Genomic DNA, 18,966 nt, shown 5'->3' on the forward strand with positions numbered 1-18,966 from the left:
TGAGAGAGAGATCATGAGGAAAAGTGATAGAGATAAGTAGGAAGGGAGGGAGGCAGAGCAAGATACTTAGACGAGAGCCTATAGCACTATTGCACCACCGATGAAGCTTCCCCATGCAGGTGGGGACTGGGGGTTTGAACTCAAGTGCTGGCATATGGTGCATTTCTTAGAATCTGGTCTGCTGAGATTTCATAAGGGGAATTACAGGCAATGCTATCTCCACCCAAAAGAGGCCTGTTAATCACAGCAGCATCTGAAGTTTCCATCAGGAGCCAGAAAAAAACTCTCAACTTTCAGAATTAAGTTACATGAGAGGAAAAAGAAACCAAGACCATTCCACTTAGGAGAATGTAAATGTCCCTTAGGCCTTATCTAAGCCTGCAAAGGAGTGAGTGACCCCTAGAACTCTCCTCAAATAGAATTAGACAAGAGAGACTGACAAAACCCACTCAAACAGAAAACATTGGACTGGGATTCTTGACATTGGGTCAAACACAAAAGGAAAACTTAATGAAATCGGGGGGTGGTGGGGAGGGGTGTGTCTGTATCTTCAACTCTGCAACAAAGGCTCTCTGTTGCTGACAAAAACCTCCATTCCACACATTTTTGGGCAAAAGGGAACCTGTCCTCTTAGAACCAGTGAGGAAATGTTTTTAATGCCTGAGAGTCAGAGGGCCCTGTAGAAATATTGCTTCCCTGCTCAGCCATGTGTCCCTGGTCATCTGTCTCCCTCTACAAAGCTAGCCCAGTATACTGTTGCTGTGAACTTTCACTGACACCACACCACCACAAACCAGAGTTATTCAGTATACTGGTAAAATGATGATGATGATGATGATGATGATGATGATGATGATGATGATAATGATAAACACAGAGACACCTGCAGCACTGCTTCACTACTTGTGAAGTTTTCCTCCTACAGGTGGGGACCAGGGGCTTAAACCTTTGTTTGTGTGCACTGTAATGTGTGTTCTTAACCAAGTGTGCCATTGCCTGGTCCCTGGGTGTGAGTTATTCACTTTTTTTTCTTTTTAAAATGTATTTATTTATAAAATGGAAACACTGACAATACCATAGGATAAGAGGAATACTATTCCCACCACTAGATCTCTATATCCCATCCCCCTCATAGCTTTCCTATTCTTTAACCCCATGGGAATATGGACCCAGGGTCACCATGGGGTGCAGAAGGTAGAAGGTCTGGCTTCTGTAATTGCTTCCCCACTGAACATGAACGTTGAGAGGTTGATCCATACTCCCAGCCTGTCTTTCTCTTTCCCTATTAGGGCAGGGCTCTGAGGAAGTGGAGCTCCTGGGAATTATTCTTAAGACAGTAATCCCTTTAGAAGTAGATCTCTGGAAATCAGGTGGTAGCACAGCAGGTTAAGTGCATGTGGCACAAAGTGCAAGGACTGTCATACTGGCTTCCCACCTGTATAGGAGTCACTTTACAGGTGTGAAGCAGGTCTACATATGTCTGTCTTTCTCTTTCCCTATGTGTCTTCCCCTCCTCTCTCAATTTCTTTCTGTTTTATCTAATGATGATATCAATAACAACATTAATAACTACAACAACAATTGAAAACAAAAACAGCAAGAACAACAAAAGGGAAAATAAATAAATAAAATACAAAAAATTAAAAAAGAAGATACATCTCTGTTAACACAGAAGAAGCTAAAACAGGTTTCTTGACATTTTGATGCTTTATTCCTTCCTGAAATGTGCAAACATTATCTACTACTTTAGCGGCTTTGGTCCTAAGGTGCTATTTTTTTTCTTGCAAGAGAAAATGAAGTCAAATTCTAAGGATTATGGGGGAATGTTTCCAGCTCTTCTCCTTGGAGAGAATAAGGTGTGCAAACAGCTGGAGAAGAAACATGTTGTGCTCATGCAGACAAGCGAATGCTCATTGAAAAGCTGACAGGATCTTATCACAGCCAATGGCACAATTTATAAGCAACAGAAGAATCAGAAAGGCTCCCAAAGATGAAAATTTCTGCTTAACCTGACACCCCAGCCCAAACATCAGATGACTTCAGCATTTGAAAATCCTCATTTGGCAACTCCCAGATGCTTCCATCTAGAGTAGGGGAGGTCAATGTGGTTTCAGCTGTTATGTGACAACAGTAAAAAGTGACAAGAAAACTCAGAATGAGTTACAAAGGGTTTTCTTTTTCTACTGGAATGTTTATGACTCCAAAAATAATAATAGCAGAGGCTTTGAATACCCCCTTCCCATCTCAAGAAGTCACACTTAACATGTCACAACGTTCTTTCAAAGCTATGCTGTAGACCCCCTCACACCACCACTTTATAAAATAAGAAAACATGTAGAAAGCCTGAACATAATATGGACCTTTGGGCATTATGCCTTTTGGAACACAGCTCTGCTCTAACATGAGTTTCTGGTTTATCCAAAGCAAGTATTCCTTATACATAAGAGCTGCAATTGGTATGTTTCTGACCCAGTGGCCCACTCAAATAGGTGACTTATGTGTAAGTATGAATGAGACAGTAAGAGAAAAAGACCCTACTGGCTTGTTTTTTACGAAGTGGACCAGGTTTACTTTTGTCCTCTTAGTCATTCATGTTTGTGTTTTGTGCCTCAGTTTTTTGTTTTCTGTTTTTATTATTTGTTGAGGGGTGAAACAGGTGTGGGGAGATGCTCTCAAGACCCACTGCGGCAGCAGCTTGGGAGCCAAGGTTAAACTGCTTTCCTCCACACCCAGAGTCCCATTTCACACTGTCATTAAAGGGGCAGTTTTCCATGCAGAGGTCTGAGGACAATCTTGAAGTTATTTGTGAGTGGAGGGAGGGCTCTTCCCACTTTAATTTATCTCAGAAGCTTGGCTAGACAGAGCTCACAGACTCCTGGTGCCAAGAACTAGAGTTTTAAGGAGAACAGAGTGAAGTACTTAGTGAGGAGAGAAGGAAACATATGTCCTGGTCACAGGAAGCCAAACTTAGAGACAACAAAATGTGTGGAACTGGGAGTCTGAGAGGTCCCCTGCTCAGCGGTCATCAGTGAGGGTGTTGAAGGGAAGAGTACAGGGCAGTGGAGGGGTGGGGAAGGAGCATGGTGGTGGTAGTGGTGGGGTAGTAGTAACAGGTAGGAACAGAGATCCAAAGATGAGTGACAGTGACACAGAGAGAAGACATAGCTTGTAAGTCACTAGCAGCCAATGAATCTGTCTGTTCCATGCTTATGCCCAGGCAGAGCCACAGGGATAAACAGAAATAGCCAGGGAAAGACAGACACTGGGGCAGGTGGCCAGAGGTGAAGATGTTTGGGAGGACTTGAAAAAGGAAGCAAGAGTTTGTATGAAGGAGGGGAAAAACCAAGCTAATTGATTGGTCATGTGCTATCTGCCAGTTACTGAAAGGCTCTGAGAATACTAGAACATGTATACTTGAATAGGTAGAAACTGAGAGGGAAAGAGGGATAGAGAGGGCTAGAGAAAGAAAAACATTTGCAGTACTACTTTATGACTTGTGCAGGTTGGGACCACCGTGAGCTTGAGCCTGGATCCATGCACCTGGTAATGTGTGTGCTCAGTGGGTGCACTACTGCTTGGCCCCAGTGAAAGTGCTCTTAAGTCAGGATGAAGTGGACCATGACCTTCGTTCCCCCCTGACCTTTCACCAGGTGGGAGAGGTCAACAGGCTCCAGGATGCATTTTGCACTCAGTGCTCTCAGCTTGCCCGGGATCTCTGAAAATATGCTCTGTGTCTCAGAAGATGCTGCCATAAGGTGCACTACTATCAAGCATGAATTCTAAGTTCCATCCCTGGAATGGCAGTATCCAGAGTGACGCTTTGGTTCTCTCTCTCAACTCCATGAATAAACAAACAAACAAAACATTTTTTAAACGTCTGAGGACATTCTAGTAGGAGAATTTAAAGGAATCCCATCCAGTGCAGTGGACTCACACAGAGAAGGGGTCTAAGTTGGAGCTGGGTAGACCAGTTGGTTGGTGCTGAGCTTCTTTGCTGAACAGGCAGTCTGTACTTTCATTGAAGCTATTCTACAATGAGGCTTCACTCACGCCCTAGTCTAGAACCTTTGAGAACACCTATGCCCTTTGCAGCCTCTTTCAAGAAGCTTCTCTTTTGGGATGGAGGCTTTGGTCAGCTTGAGGGGACATCAGGTTGAGGGCATTTCACAAGTCAGTAGGAGAGCAAGATTATCTGAGGAAAGGTCTGGGCCACATGCCTGCATACACACATTTCCCTTTTGGGTTAGGAAATTTCCCCTACACCTCTTCTTTTGATTGCTGTAGCCAGGATGGCCAGGACCAAGGGAAGAAAAGGTCGAGGGCTGATCAAAAGGAAACTCAGGTCCATTTGTTTCCATTGCCAGGGAGCTCTGCCTTTAGCTGAAGGGTCTCAAGCTCAGGACATCCTGTTGGAGTTGCGAAACTTCATCCCCCTCTGGCTCCAGTGGGAAATAGGAATGCATCTACATGAGGCCTGCCAGTCCCCTGACACTCCAGTCCCTGTGTCCACACTCATAGGAGCATGTAGGGTGTTCCCTGCCTCCCCAAATACAAGCTGCTCCTTCGGTATGCCAAAAAATTTCCACTCATGTACATTTTAGACGTTATTTTGTGTATGTAAATCTCCACATGCCTTTAAAAAATACTGACTAGGGGTGGGAGTGGGGGAAGAGAGACAGCACAATGTTCATGCAGAAGACTTTCATGCTGGAGTCTCTGAGGTCCCAGGTTCAACACCCAGCACCACCTAAAGTCAGGGATGAGCAGTGCTCTTGTCTTTCTCTCAATAAAATGAAATATATATATATTCAAATGGCAGAGTGCAGGACTTCAATTCTCTATGGGTCAGTGCAGTGATCAGATGATCTCTCTCTTGCATACAGAACTGTACTTTAATAAGAGCTAGTCCATCCAGTGATTGAAACCCATGAGTCAAGCCCCAGGGTAAGTGGCCCCACACTATCCTGTCTCTTGCACCCAGCTCTCTCCTGCAGAGCATGACAGTGATTGGGGGATCAGATGGGATTTTGCTGACAGACCCTCTAAATCCCCCTTAGGCCACTTCTTCAGCTCTGGCCCAGTGCCAGTGGCTGAGCCATAGCATTAAGCGTCAGCCAGTCTTTGGTAGGCAGAAAATGAAAGAAACTCAGGAAGAAACTAGGGCAGTGGGTGTTCCTTTTCTTTTTAAATTGTTGTTAAATATTTATTTATTTATTTATTTATTTATTTATTCATTTTTGTTGTCCTTGTTTTATTGTTATAGTCATTATCTTTGTTGGATAGAACAGAGAGAAATGGAGAGAGGAGGGGAAGACAAAGATGGGGAGAGAAAGATAAACACCTGCAGACCTGCTTCACTGCCTATGAAGTGACTCTCCCTGCAGGTGGGGAGCTGGGGATTGAATTGGGATCCTTATGCAGGTCCTTGAACTTTCTGCCATGTGCACTTAACTTGCTTTGCTGCTACCACCTGACTTCCTCTCTCATTATTTTTATGTATTAAATTTTAATTTTTTTCATAGCTGAAGTTTTATACATATATGGTTTCATAATTCATGTCAACTGTTTCTTTCATATAAAGACACCATTGCACTGGAGCTTCCTCTGCTGTCATGTCATAGCACTTCCCATGTGGTGCCTATGTCATGGGGATGACAAGGTATATGTCCAATTGGCCCCCCAACTGCTGCCCTTTCTTTTTGTCATTAGGGTTTTCAGGGTTATCACTGATATATGCCTGCCTGACTCCACCATTCCTAGTGACTTTTTTTAAAACAGAAGGTGAAAGGTAGAATGAGAGAGGGAAGGAAGGAGAGAGAGACAGAGAGGGAGAAAGAGACAGCATTTAGGACTGCTTCACTGCTCATATAGTGTCCCTCCTACCCCCGCCCCATGCTGGGGTCCTGTGTCTTGAATCCGGGCCCTTACTTTTGGTAATGTGTACTCTACCATGTAGGCTACTTCCAGCCCCCAATTGCAAAATTTTTTTAAAAAGGATATTTTGAACATGCCAGGAGCCATTCTCTGCTTGATAAGCTTTGAAACAATGGAAGCCCTCAAGACAAGTTTTCATTTCCCCCACGGGCAGGCCATTTCCCCTCAGGTAGGCCATTTATCAGAAAGCAAGTGACACACCACATAGTTGTGGTAACAAACATGGTTTCAGCTATTGTATGTTGCAAGGAACATTCCACCCTGATGATTGCTCCCCCTCCTCTTCCTCCTCCAGTACTTCCCCCTTCCTCAAAGCCTTATAATGCCTGTGAACACAATAAAATTTTGCAGCTGGATCAGAATCCTGTCTTGCTGTCATTACTTGTGTCTCCTGTTCCTTTCATTTCAGGTTCTTGGGTTCCTAGCCCCTATTCACACCCCGCTGGCTGGGGCATCTGGCACCCGAACATGGGGTGAAGAAGCCTTCTGGACCTTGGAATGCTGCTGCTATCCGAAATTCACTGAGCCACCATGGCCCGAGGAGGTAATGCACAGGCTCGCATAGATCACCACGGAGCTGCCCGGCCGTGAGTCAGATCTGAAGGAGTGTCACAGAGGCACAAGGTAAGCATTACCCATGGGACAGGCATTTAGCAAACAGGATTTATTTATTAATGGACTCAAGGAGTCTTTCAAGACACGAGGAACAAGGGTTAAAAAGAAAGATTTAAAGAAGTTTTTAGACTATATTGGAGATATTTGCCCCTGGTTTCCCCAGGAAGGCACTATTGATGAGAGGCGTTGGAGGAGAATTGGTGATTGTCTTAATGACTACTATCAATCTTTTGGTCCTGAACATGTCCCTGTTTCAGCCTTTTCCTATTGGAATTTAATTAATGATATCTTAAAAAATTTATAACAATCACCCTGATATTAAAAGCCTCATTACAGAGGGTGAAAAGGTCCTCCGGCAACTTTCTTGCCTGCCCTCCAGGACAAAGACCCCATCCCAGTGCCCTTCTGTAATTGTTGACCTTGATCCCCCTGTATCCGGCCAAAATAAAGACCCTGTCCCCCTCCCTACAGGTTCCACCTCACTCACTAAAGTTACCTCCATTGACCCTCGTATTGCTAATTCACATAAGAATGAAACCCTGCAATTTTTCCCCCGCCTCTATCCAGTTTTACAAAACCCCCCTCTCCTGAAGCACTTCCCGTGGAGGAGGAGGCTTCGCTAGAAAGAGAGGCTGCCAAATACCACAATCCTGATTGGTGTCCTCCTCCCTTTAATCCCCCTCCTTACATTCATGCCCCTGCTCTCCAGCCTGACCCCCTCCTTGATGATCCTTCCATCAGGAGGGCACGCTCAGGAGCCCTTACAGGAATTTCCACCGTCCACAAGGTCCTTGCTGACTGGAGAGAGCAGCTTCAATTAATGAAAGAAATAGCTGCAGTTACAGAAGAACTTACATTTTTAGCCTCACCAAAAAACCTAAGCCCAATCCCTAAAACGAAATCATCCAAATCAAAACCAGTTTTGGCTTTCCCTGTCACTCGGAGCCAGACTCAAACTGACCCTGCACATAAGGTTTCTATACAAATAGAAGACCCTGAAGAACCTCCAGATTCAGATGTTGATAGCGACAATAATCTCCCACAATCTTCCACCCCCTCTAAAACTAAAAATGACAAAGCCCAATCAAGTTCAGATGATGATAATGATGATAATTGTCCTCAAAAACATAAAAATCTAAATTTTAAATACTTAGAAAAATTTAAAGCGGTGGTTGCTGACTATGGTCCGAACGCTCCTTTTACTGTAGCTTTGTTAGAAGGATTTAGTGATAAATGGCTCACTCCCAATGACTGGAATCGGCTGGCTCGCACTGCTCTTAATGGAGGCGATTATGTCTCCTGGAGAATTGAGTTTATAGAAAATTGTAGGGACCTGGCTCAGCGCAATGAGAAAAAAAGATTCCTCAAAGACTTGGACTCTTAAAAAACTCGTAGGTGAGAGCCCCTATAATTCCAACGAGGTTCAAGCCTGTTTCCCACCCGGCTTGCTCACCCAGATACAACAGGCTGGCTTAAAAGCATGAAAGCGCCTGCCCCCTAAGGGATCTACCACTACTTCTTTGGCAAAAATTAGACAAGGCCCAGAGAGCCCTAGTGATTTTATTAGCCACTTAAATGAGGCTAAATCAAAAGCAGAAAGGCTTTTCAGAGGTGATGAAACTGATAATCCTTGTGTCAAACATTTGTCTTTTGAAAATGCTAATCCCGCTTGTCAAGATGCCATCTGTCTTCACAAGCGTGGCACTCTTGCTGATTATGTTAAGCTTTGCTCTGGCATCGGCACTACACATGCTCTTGGGCTTGCCATTGGTGTCACCCTCCATAACAACAATTTTTCTGCAGTCGCCGGCCAACAAAACAAGACCTGCTTTAACTGCAAACAGCCTGGTCGTTTTATCAGAGAGTGTATGCCCACCGCCCAAGCCCAACCTCCTGTATTGGGGCACCCTCCTCCGGCAACAGTTTGTCTGCGCTGCCAAAGAGGCAAGCACTGGGCCTCTGAATGTAGATCTAGAAGTAACATCCAGGGCCAATTCTTAAACCCCCGACCTTGGGAAACTTCCTGCGGGGCTGGCCCCTGGCCCCCACAAAAAGGACAACCCCTGGGGCTATCAGGTTTGTCCCTCGGGCTCCAGCCCAGCTGCTTCCCCCTCCCCAGCCAACTCCCAATGCCTCCGCAGATCGGTCTCTAGTCTCTGGAGAGCCACCGCTTGCAGTGCAGGACTGGACCTCTGTACCACCTCCCTCACAGTATTAACCCCTGATACAGGCCCCCTGACCATAAATACTGCAGTCTTTGGCCCCCTCCCTCAAAATTTGTTTGGCCTAATACTAGGAAAAGCTAGTTCCACCCTCCAAGGTCTACATGTGGTCCCCGGAGTTGTTGACAATGACTTCACTGGAGAAATTAAAGTTATCGCCTCCTCTCAAGAAGGCACACAGGTCATTCCACCCGGTGAGCATTTAGCACAACTAATATTACTTCCCTTACAGCACCTTAATAGTAATTTCCATAAACAGTCCCATCTCGATGACCCCCCCTAGGTCCTCAGACGCATATTGGGTCCAACAGGTTTCTCTCGACCACCCCTCCTTGAAACTATTTTTAAATGGCAAACCTTTTACTGGTATTATAGACACAGGGGCTGATGCCACAGTCATTTCTGAAAAAGACTAGCCACACACTTGGCCCTTAACGGCCTCTCACACCCACTTAAAAGGCATAGGCCAGTCCACTGACCCCAAAGTCAGCTCCCAGGCTCTTACTTGGTCAGATGAAGAGGGAAATACTGGCTCTGTTACTCCATTTGTTATCCCTGGGCTGCCAGTTAATCTCTGGGGCCGTGATATTCTATCTCAAATGAATGTCATTATGTGCAGCCCCAATGAAAAGGTGTCCCGGCAGATGTTAAATCAAGGTTTTCTCCCGGGAAGTGGACTTGTAAAAAACTCTCAAGGAATTAGAGAACCCCTTACAGTCGTCCAAAGGACAGATCAGTCTGGGCTGGGTATCCCTCCCCCTCTGCCTTTTTCCTAATGGCCGTTGACATGCCTGCACCCCAAGCAGAAAAAATTGCCTGGAAAACAAGTGTCCCCATATGGGTTGATCAATGGCCTTTAACACAAGAAAAAGCCAAAGCAGCACTGACGCTAGTGCAGGAGCAGCTTGCTGTAGGTCACATAGAGCCAACTACCTCCCCGTGGAATATCCCAATTTTTGTCATAAAAAAGAAATCAGGAAAATGGCGATTATTACAAGATTTAAGAGCTATTACCAAAGTAATGTTCCCTATGGGGACCCTTCAACCAGGTCTACCCTCCCCTGTAGCGATCCCCTCTGGCTATCTTAAAATAGTTATTGATCTCAAAGATTGTTTCTTCACTATTCCCTTACACCCTGATGACAGGCCCCATTTTGCCTTCAGCATACCCCAAATAAATTTTCAGGGCCCTATGCCCCGTTATCAATGGAAAGTATTACCACAAGGCATGGCCAATACCCATACCCTTTGTCAAAAATTTGTTGATGAGGCTGTTGCTCCAATTAGACAAAAATGGCCCTCCATATATATTCTACATTATATGGATGATATACTTTTGGCTGCTGACCAAAAGGACAGCCTGTTTCAATGCCTAGAAGACCTGACAGCCAGCCTTTCAAATAGAGGACTTCAAGTTGCCCCCGATAAAGTACAAATAGCTGACCCTTATACTTATTTGGGATATGAATTGCTTCACCATCGCATGCTAACCTCTCGAATTCAACTACGCACCTCCCATTTACAGACCTTAAATGACTTCCAAAAACTTCTAGGTGATATTCAATGGCTTAGATCATATTTAAAATTGCCCACTCATGCCCTGCTCCCCCTAAATGAAGTCCTTAACGGTGACCCAAACCCATTGTCTCCCAGAAAGCTCTCCGCTGAAGCCCAAGCTTCCTTAAACCGCACTATACAAGAGCAGACTGTTTTTCAAATTGACTATAATACACCCCTGCTATTTGTTATCTGTTCCACTTCTCATACACCCACTGGTGTTTTCTGGCAAAACTCACTTAAAGCCAAAGATAAGGGGCACCCCCTACTATGGGTTCATCTGCCTGCTTCCCCTCAAAAGGTGCTTGCCACATATCCATTCCTGGTTGCACAGCTGATTATAAAAGCACGAAAACTGAGCCGTCAATATTTTTGCAAAGATCCTGACTCTCTTATCTTACCCTACACTAAAAATCAGCTTGATTGGTTGCTCCAAGCCTCTGATGACTGGCCTATTGCATGTGCCTCCTTCTCAGGCACCATTGATAATAATTATCCCAACAGTCCCCTGCTACAATTTGCTGCTGTGCATCCCTTTGTATTCCCCAAGATAACAGCTACCCAGCCTCTTAATAAGGCCTCCTTGGTATTTACTGATGGCTCTGTTAATGGAACTGCAGGCTACGTGATTGATGGGAACCCTACCAAATGCTTAAGGCAACTCTACATAAACTCAAAAAGACTTCCGTCTATGAAACTCGTGGAGTGCCACGTAATAGCCTCAACCATGCTCTTTTTGTTCTTAATGTTCTCAATCTGGATGCACAAGAAAGATCTGCTGCTAACCATCTCTGGCATCCTGAGACCCATAATAGACAAGCCATGTTCAGGTGGCATGACCCCCTCACAATGGAAAGGTCCTGACCCTGTCCTCATCTGGGGACGTGACTCGGCCTGCATATATGATCAAAATGAAGGAGCTCCTACGTGGCTTCCTGAAAGGCTTGTTAGACAAGTCAATGGAATCTCACCCTCAAGGGGAGATTGCCCTGCTCTTCCTAAAAACAGTGTTGATACACTTCCCTAAAGCCCCAAGAATTACTAATGTATTCCGTGCCCAAGAATGTGAGTTCCTGAGGCCCTTTTTTCTTCTTTTGTCTTTCAGGAAAACAACACTAAAATCTGAAGATGGTTCCAAAGAAGTCCAACCGTGTGATGCTTCCTTGTCTTCTCTACATGCCCCTAATATTGGCCATTCCCACTTGTACAGCCCTTGTTTATCAGTGGGAATTCCAGGTTAGAGAGACACAAACCAAAGACTCTCACACTACAGTCCAAAACATTGGCACAGCACGCTATCCTCCTAAAGGTTTCCGGGAGACTGTTGTCATTAATATTTCTCCCAAGACTATATCTAGCACCCTTTGGCCTTATGCCTGCTTTCTTTTTGATAATAAGGACTGGAGCAGATGTCTTACTGATGTTTCCACTTTTGGAGGCTGCCACTATTGGTCCTGCATTCTCCATGATGCCCACTTGCCAAGAACCAAAACAGGAAAGCCCAGTAGTCTCAGATTACAAGGGTCCCAGTTTACTATTCAGATTTCTGATCCCTGGGATACCCGTTGGCAAGAGGGAGTTACAGGTAAATTATATAATAATGGATACTCCACATATCCTACAGTAACTATACATATCTCCAGACAATTGGCATTGGCGAGCATAGAGAACAAGTAAATCAAGTCATTATAGAAACAGAGAATAAGCTCCATTCGGCTTTCCAAATTCGGCCATGGAAGTCACTAAAAAATGGGCTACTTGGCCCCTATATCTCCAATATGCAATTAACCTTTTAAATTATTCTCAGATTGTTCTCAACATTTCCCATTGCTTGCTATGTGCATCCCTTTCACGACCCATTCTTGCAGCAGAACCTTTAAACAACACACCGCCAACTTTTCTAGATGCAACCACAAATGACCCCCTATGGGGCCCCATCCCTCCATCTCCTCAGTCCCACTTTTTCTAGAACACATAGGCAATTCATTTATACTGGTATTCCTTTATACCAACAACACTGGCCCTGTTAATTTCACTTGCACCCATAATGTTTCTGTAAGCACTGTCCATGAAGCACCACAATTAGCTTACTTCTGGTGCTGTGGGACACTTCTGACTAGCATAAATACCACTACCCCTGGGCCCTGCCTCATGGTAGCTATAGTCCCCCAACTCACTTTATATGAACCTGATGAGTTTGCATGGCTCCTACACTCCACTCATAAAAGATCTGTTTTCCTCCCATTGATAGTTGGCATAGGTTTAGCTACCTCTACTGGCATAGTTGGTGGGGCAGTAGGACATTCTATTTACTTCTCCCATGACTTTTCTGACAAATTACAACAAGTCATAGATTCCACCACAAACAGTCTAGAGTCACTACAGAGACAGATCACATCTCTGGCAAAGGTTACTTTACAGAACAGACGAGTCCTTGACCTTCTTACAGCAGAAAAGGGAGCAACCTGCTTAGCTTTACAAGAATAATGTTGTTTTTATATTAATGAATCAGGAATTATAGAACAAAATGTTAAAAACCTACAAACACTTAGTCGAGATTTGAGGAATAGATATGACCCTTCCTCTGCACAATCATGGATGAATTCCCCCTTCTTGGCTGCCTTCAGTCGTGGGACCCCTGATTAGTCTTTTGTTAATGATTACCTTAGGACCCTTTATTTTTAATAAGATTACTGATTTTATAAAATGGCAAATTGACTCCTTGGCATCAAAACCCTTACAAATACATTATGATAGGTTTGATTTGGCTGACAGAGGCTTGGCTGAACCTGAGGGTGACAGACCTCCTTTTCGGATGGCATAAAACTCAGAATTATACATTGAGACATCCAACCTTGGCAGGGAAAGGACACCAGGAAGGGGTGCAAGGCAAAGCACTTCAGGGGGAGGACCCTATAGTCCACCTCTGAGTCCCCCGTGAAGCAAACCTGATTTGCATGGAGGTTGGTGTCAGCAAGAAAAAACTTCTGCCTTGAAGTTGTCTACACCCTGAAAACTTTGGCTCAGCCTCCCCTCCCCAAAAAGACACCAAGAGCCTTATAAGATGCGGGAAGACTGGTTTTACATTCACCCCACAGGAGGAATCAGGTCAATACTTCTTCCCTCTGGTTAATGCCCACCAAAACTGCTGTTAAGGTCTCTATACCTCACCCATGATTGCCTGCCTCAGTTAAATTGTAATGAAGGGAGGAGATGCCAGGAGCCATTCTCTGCTTGATAAGCTTTGAAACAATGGAAGCCCTCAAGACAAGTTTTCATTTCCCCCACGGGCAGGCCATTTCCCCTCAGGTAGGCCATTTATCAGAAAGCAAGTGACACACCACATAGTTGTGGTAACAAACATGGTTTCGGCTATTGTATGTTGCAAGGAACATTCCACCCTGATGATTGCTCCCCCTCCTCCTCCTCCTCCAGTACTTCCCCCTTCCCCAAAGCCTTATAATACCTGTGAACACAATAAAATTTTGCAGCTTGATCAGAATCATGTCTTGTGTCTCCTGTTAGTTTCATTTCAGATTCTTGGGTTCCTAGCCCCTATTCATGTCCCGTTGGCCGGGGCATGAATGCACTATGAAAACAACCCCCCCACACACAAACCCCCCATGAGGGATCGCTTTAGGAAATGTTCCTGGAAATCTTTGTTTCTGAAAGAAGTTGGAACCCCTGTCCCCTCTTGCCCCACCCTAATAAAATCACATTTGAAGTGAAATTAGAGTGGAACACAAAGGAGGGTGTTTGGCTCTTTGAGTCAGCCTGAGAACTCTTGTCTTTGGAATCCAAACATTCAGTGATCCAGCAGTGACACCCAGCAGGCAGGCAAGCTCACCTCCCTTCCTTCAGAAATGACCAGGAAACAGGCGGTGGGGAGGTGAGAGGGAGATACGGGGAGAAAAACAGACAGCAACACAGCTCTGAATGAGGCACTTGCCGGTCAGATCTTAGTCAGGGCTGGGAGAGCTCTGCAGTGCTTTTGTCAAAACTTTCTCATCTCAACTTGTTACTTCCATGTGGAGAGTGGTCCCTAAGCCTTGAGGGGGTTGAACCCCAGGTTCCCTCTACAAAGAGATCGGCATGTGCTTCCAGCCTCAGCTTACAAGAAGCTGAATGGACCACTGACCTGCAATAAAAGAGGCCCTCCCCCTGGCCAGAGATAAGATTAGCCCTACTCTCCAGGACCAGCCTGATCATAAATTCCTTTACTAGCCACTTTGTTCAGCATACTAGCAATGGGCCTTTCCCCAATATTCCTTATTTGGAGTGATCCTCTTCTATTAGTTCTCTCCCTTTTTTGCCACTTTTATTTCTTTATTTTTTCTATTTGTTTATTTATTCCCTTTTGTTGTCCTTGTTGATTTGTTGTTGTTGTTGTAGTTATTACTGTTGTCATCATTATTGGATAGGACAGAGAGAAATGGAGAGAGGAGGGGAAGACAGAAAAGGGGAGAGAAAGACAGACACCTGCAGACCTGCTTCACTGCTTGTGAAGCAACTCCCCTGTGAGCAGGTGGGGAGCCAGGGGCTCAAACCAGGATCCTTATGCTGGTCCTTGTCTTTGTACCACCTACACTTAACCTGCTGTGCTACCGCGCAAATCCTTTTCTTCCTTTTCTAACCATATATATATATATATATATATATATATATATATATATATATATATATATATATATATATATACCTGTTATCACCCCAATAAAATTGAGTTGTCTCTCTGAAGTACTCCCAGAAGTTCGTGTCTCCACATGACCATGCCTGGCCCTTGGTACCTCCATGGGCCTCCAGTGGTCCCCCAACCCTTGCCTCCATCAGCCGAGGAGGTGGTGGGGTTTTGCAGATGCAGCCCACAGTTCCATAGAGACATTGTCTTTGGGATGTGATGCATTTAGTATAGTCAGTGCTGTCAAATTTGTTTATTTCCTTGTTCCCTTTTATTTCTTTCTTTATTTATTGGGTAGTGCTGAAAAGTAGATGTCTTGGGCTAGCAAGAGAGCTCACCTGGATAGTGAGCTGCTTTGCCCTGTACTGTACATGGCCCAGGGTCAATTTTGGTCCCCAACATATTGGACAATGCTTCAATGCTGTGGTTTCTCTCTGTCTCTGTCTGTCTCTCTCTCTCTGAAAAAGGTGGCATGGAGAGGAGAAGCCCCAGGCATGATGAAAAGAAAATAAGAACTATTTTTAACATCAGGAGTTGGCAAGTAGAAGTCCAGTGGCCAAAGCCAGCAGAAGGAATGGGGTCCTATACAGGAGATGTCTCCACCTCTACTACCATCCCCAGGACCCACTGTGGCCTCCGGTAGGTCAGGCCATAGTGTTGACAGGCCAGCCCCATGGTGGGCATGTACACAATGGGCATGAACCCTCCACATCAGACGTCAGCACCCGGTAGAAGAGTTTCTCATTCTGATTCTGGAGCGTCATGGGGATGATGTACCTCAGGAAGGAAGACAAGAACCAGGCTGAGGGCTCTGGTGGTGGCTCATCCCATCCCCATTTGTGAGGGTCCAGGATTGACTCTCTTGCCCCCACCTGAAGGGGAAGCTTTCCACGTGGTGTAGCAGTGCTGCAGATATCTCCCTTATTTTCCTTCTCTTACTTGTCACTCATTATAAAAAAATGGTGGTCAGGATGTAGGCAGCAAACATTTCCCTTCCTGAAAGCTGGATGCTGTCACATGCCAGCTTTGACATGAAAGGATATTTGCATTATTGTCACTTGAACTTGGAAATCAGAGATAGAGTCCATGAAATCCACTACCTGACGCACTCGCTCCTTCTAGGTAGGTAGAAATAGAGGAAGGGGCTAGAGCAATATCTCACTGGTTGGGGAGGACTTGCCTTGACATGTATGTGGCCCAGGTTGGAGTCCCAGCACCACACAGGAGGGTGATAGAGCACCAGGAAAGTTCTGGTGCTGTGGTGTGTCTCCCTCTTTCTCTGTCTGAATCTCTCTCTCTCTCTCTCTCTCTCTCTCTCTCTCTCTCTCTTTCACACACACACACACACACACACACACACTCACACACACTCACACATGACATTCAGGAAACCCCATTTCACCTCCCACTCCCTTAAGAATGGCCATGGGAAGGACTGGAAAGATTTTAACCTGATTTAGGGCAAGCAGAGAGAGGCCAAACACCTTGCATTTTCCTACCTCTGGGAGCAGAGTGTCTCAAAACTTCCTCCTAGACTTCAGTTCACAAAGGGTCTTGATTTTTTTGTTTGTTTGTTTCAAGAGGGTAAAACCATCAGGTGGACTTTCTGTCTTTCGAGGCAGAGGGAGAGGAAGAGGGAGAGAGAGAGAGAGAGAGAGAGAGAGAGAGAGAGAGAGAGAGACCACAGCACTGAAGCTTTGTCCAGTGATTGGGGGCCGGGCTCAAACCTGGGTGACTCACATGGCAGAGATTACCTAGCTGAGTTATCTGTCCGAAGACCAGTAGGATTCTAGTCCTTGAGGCTGTGCTTTGGTCTCAAGATTCAGCTTTAGTCTCTGAGTGGCTGGAAGTAAGCTTCAATTCCATTTACCACTCTGATCACTGATGTCCCCAGAACCCCATCTGTCCTGTCGGGGGCAGGTTTCACAAGTATCACATGTGACAGTAGGATCCTGGAGGCAAGGAACCCTCTTTTCTCCCTCCACCCCACACAGCGTCATTCTCCTCATTCCAGGAGCCGAGGGTCCCACCAGAAAATCCACACAGTTCAATGAAGGCATTCATTCATGCTTCTCTCTGGTTGACTCAAATGCCACCACCTCTTTTTAAGGGACTTACTGGGTTTTCATAGATGGAATCCTTCCCAGTCAAACAGATAGAACCTTAGGGGGACCTGCACTGCTCTGGGGGCCAGGTTGGGTTTGGGGTGCCTACAGGAGTGTATTAGAAAGCAGTTGGCCAGAGGACACCACTGATCTATCCAGGTCACTCTGCTGCCGCTCGTAGGACCTCATGACAGGGAGCAGCTGCACGTCCTGGCTCAGGAAGCAGGGCGGGGTCAAGCCATGTATGCACAGCTGCAGCTGCTCCTCTAGCATGAAGGCCATGCCCTGGAGAGGAGGAAGAGAGGCAGACCCATGGGTATCTAGAACCCCACCATCTAGCCCTGAATTCCCTGCAGATTCCGAGTGGGGGTGGGGAGTTGGAGCTGCATTTGAACTCCAGCTCTGCTGACTCAACCACCTGGCACAGGTAAGTCACGGTCTACTCTGTGCCCTAGCTTCCTCCTGGGAATTGGGGCACCATCTCTGCTTGTGAACTGCCTGGGGTTTGGGTCATCACTGTGTTGTACCTAGTTGATCTTGATATAGCTTTTAGCTTTACAGAAAAAAAAGGAAATACACACACACACACACACACACACACACACACACACACACACACACATATATATATATATATATATATATATAGAGAGAGAGAGAGAGGAATAGGATAGAAGATACACACAGATTGTTGCACTTGGCACTCTCTTTCATTTGTTTTTAATTAATTAATTTTTTTTGTTATTACTGGGGCTCCACTACTTCTCAAAAAAAACATGATAATTTATGTATTGCTGTTGCTGGGGGGCTTCACTGGCTCCAATATGATAATTTTTAAGAGAGAGAGAGAGAAGAAAGGAGAGAGGGAAAGAGACTGTAATCCCAAAGCTTCCTCCAGTGTGATGGGGCTGGGCTTGAATCCAGGTTGTGCACATGGCAAAGCAGCACACTATCCAAGTGAACTTTCTTTTACCCTTACAATACCACTAAACATCTCCTGGGTGTTCAGTGCTATTTGAAGTCCAGCTAGCACAGCAGAAGCATTTGAAAGCCTCTTATGTACACAAGAGGCTTAAATTCTGCCCCCACTTGCATTGGATGGGGAAGGGGAACTTTAGGAGCAGTGAAACAGTGCTGCAGGTATCTGTCCTTTTCTTTCTCTCTCTCCTCTCTCTGTGTCTTACCACTATTAAAAAATGGCCACTGGGGATTGTGAAGCCTCAGCAATAACACTGATGGCAAAGGGTGAAGGGAGAAAAGAGAATAAAGACATAAAGAGACAGAGAGAGAAAGAGTTATACTAACAAGGAAAGATGTACTTTAGGAAAGAAGAAAGAAAGAAAGAAAGAAAGAAAGAAAGAAAGAAAGAAAGAAAGAAAGAAAAGAGAGCATGAACTTAATTGTCAAAAAGCAGACTGATTTTATATTCTCCATTATTTTTCCCTTTTGTTGCCTTTGTTTATCACTGTTGTTATTATTGTTGTTATTGTTGTTGGATAGGACAGAGAGCAATCAAGAGAGAATGGGAAGACAGAGAGAGGGAGAAAAATATAGACACCTCAGACTTGTTTCACCGCTTGTGAAGGGACTCCTCCTGCAGGTGGGAAGTTGTGGGCTCAAACCAGGATCTTTATGCTGGTCCTTGCATTTTGCACCTTGTGTGCTTAACCCACTGCACCACTGCCACACCGTATATTCTCTATTATTCATTTAAGTGTTTTGTAAAATTAAAACTCAGTGTGCAAGTATCTGCAGGATTTTGCCACATCTCCCTGCTGATGTGAAAAGCTGCCTTGCAGCTTTGTACTGCTTTACAGTTTCATTTTAAATTTATTTGTGTATGATACAGACTGAG

The 18,966-nt window shown here is 45.1% G+C and overlaps 1 pseudogene; it reads right to left on the bottom strand.

Annotated features, from left to right (window-relative positions):
- LOC132533983 (NADP-dependent malic enzyme, mitochondrial-like) overlaps positions 1–17,405 on the bottom strand; it is a 37,506-nt pseudogene extending 20,101 nt beyond the window's left edge.
- Between the last annotated feature and the right edge of the window lie 1,561 nt (positions 17,406–18,966).

The sequence above is a fragment of the Erinaceus europaeus genome, chromosome 17 (assembly GCF_950295315.1).
Source record: "Erinaceus europaeus chromosome 17, mEriEur2.1, whole genome shotgun sequence".
NCBI lineage: Eukaryota > Metazoa > Chordata > Mammalia > Eulipotyphla > Erinaceidae > Erinaceus > Erinaceus europaeus.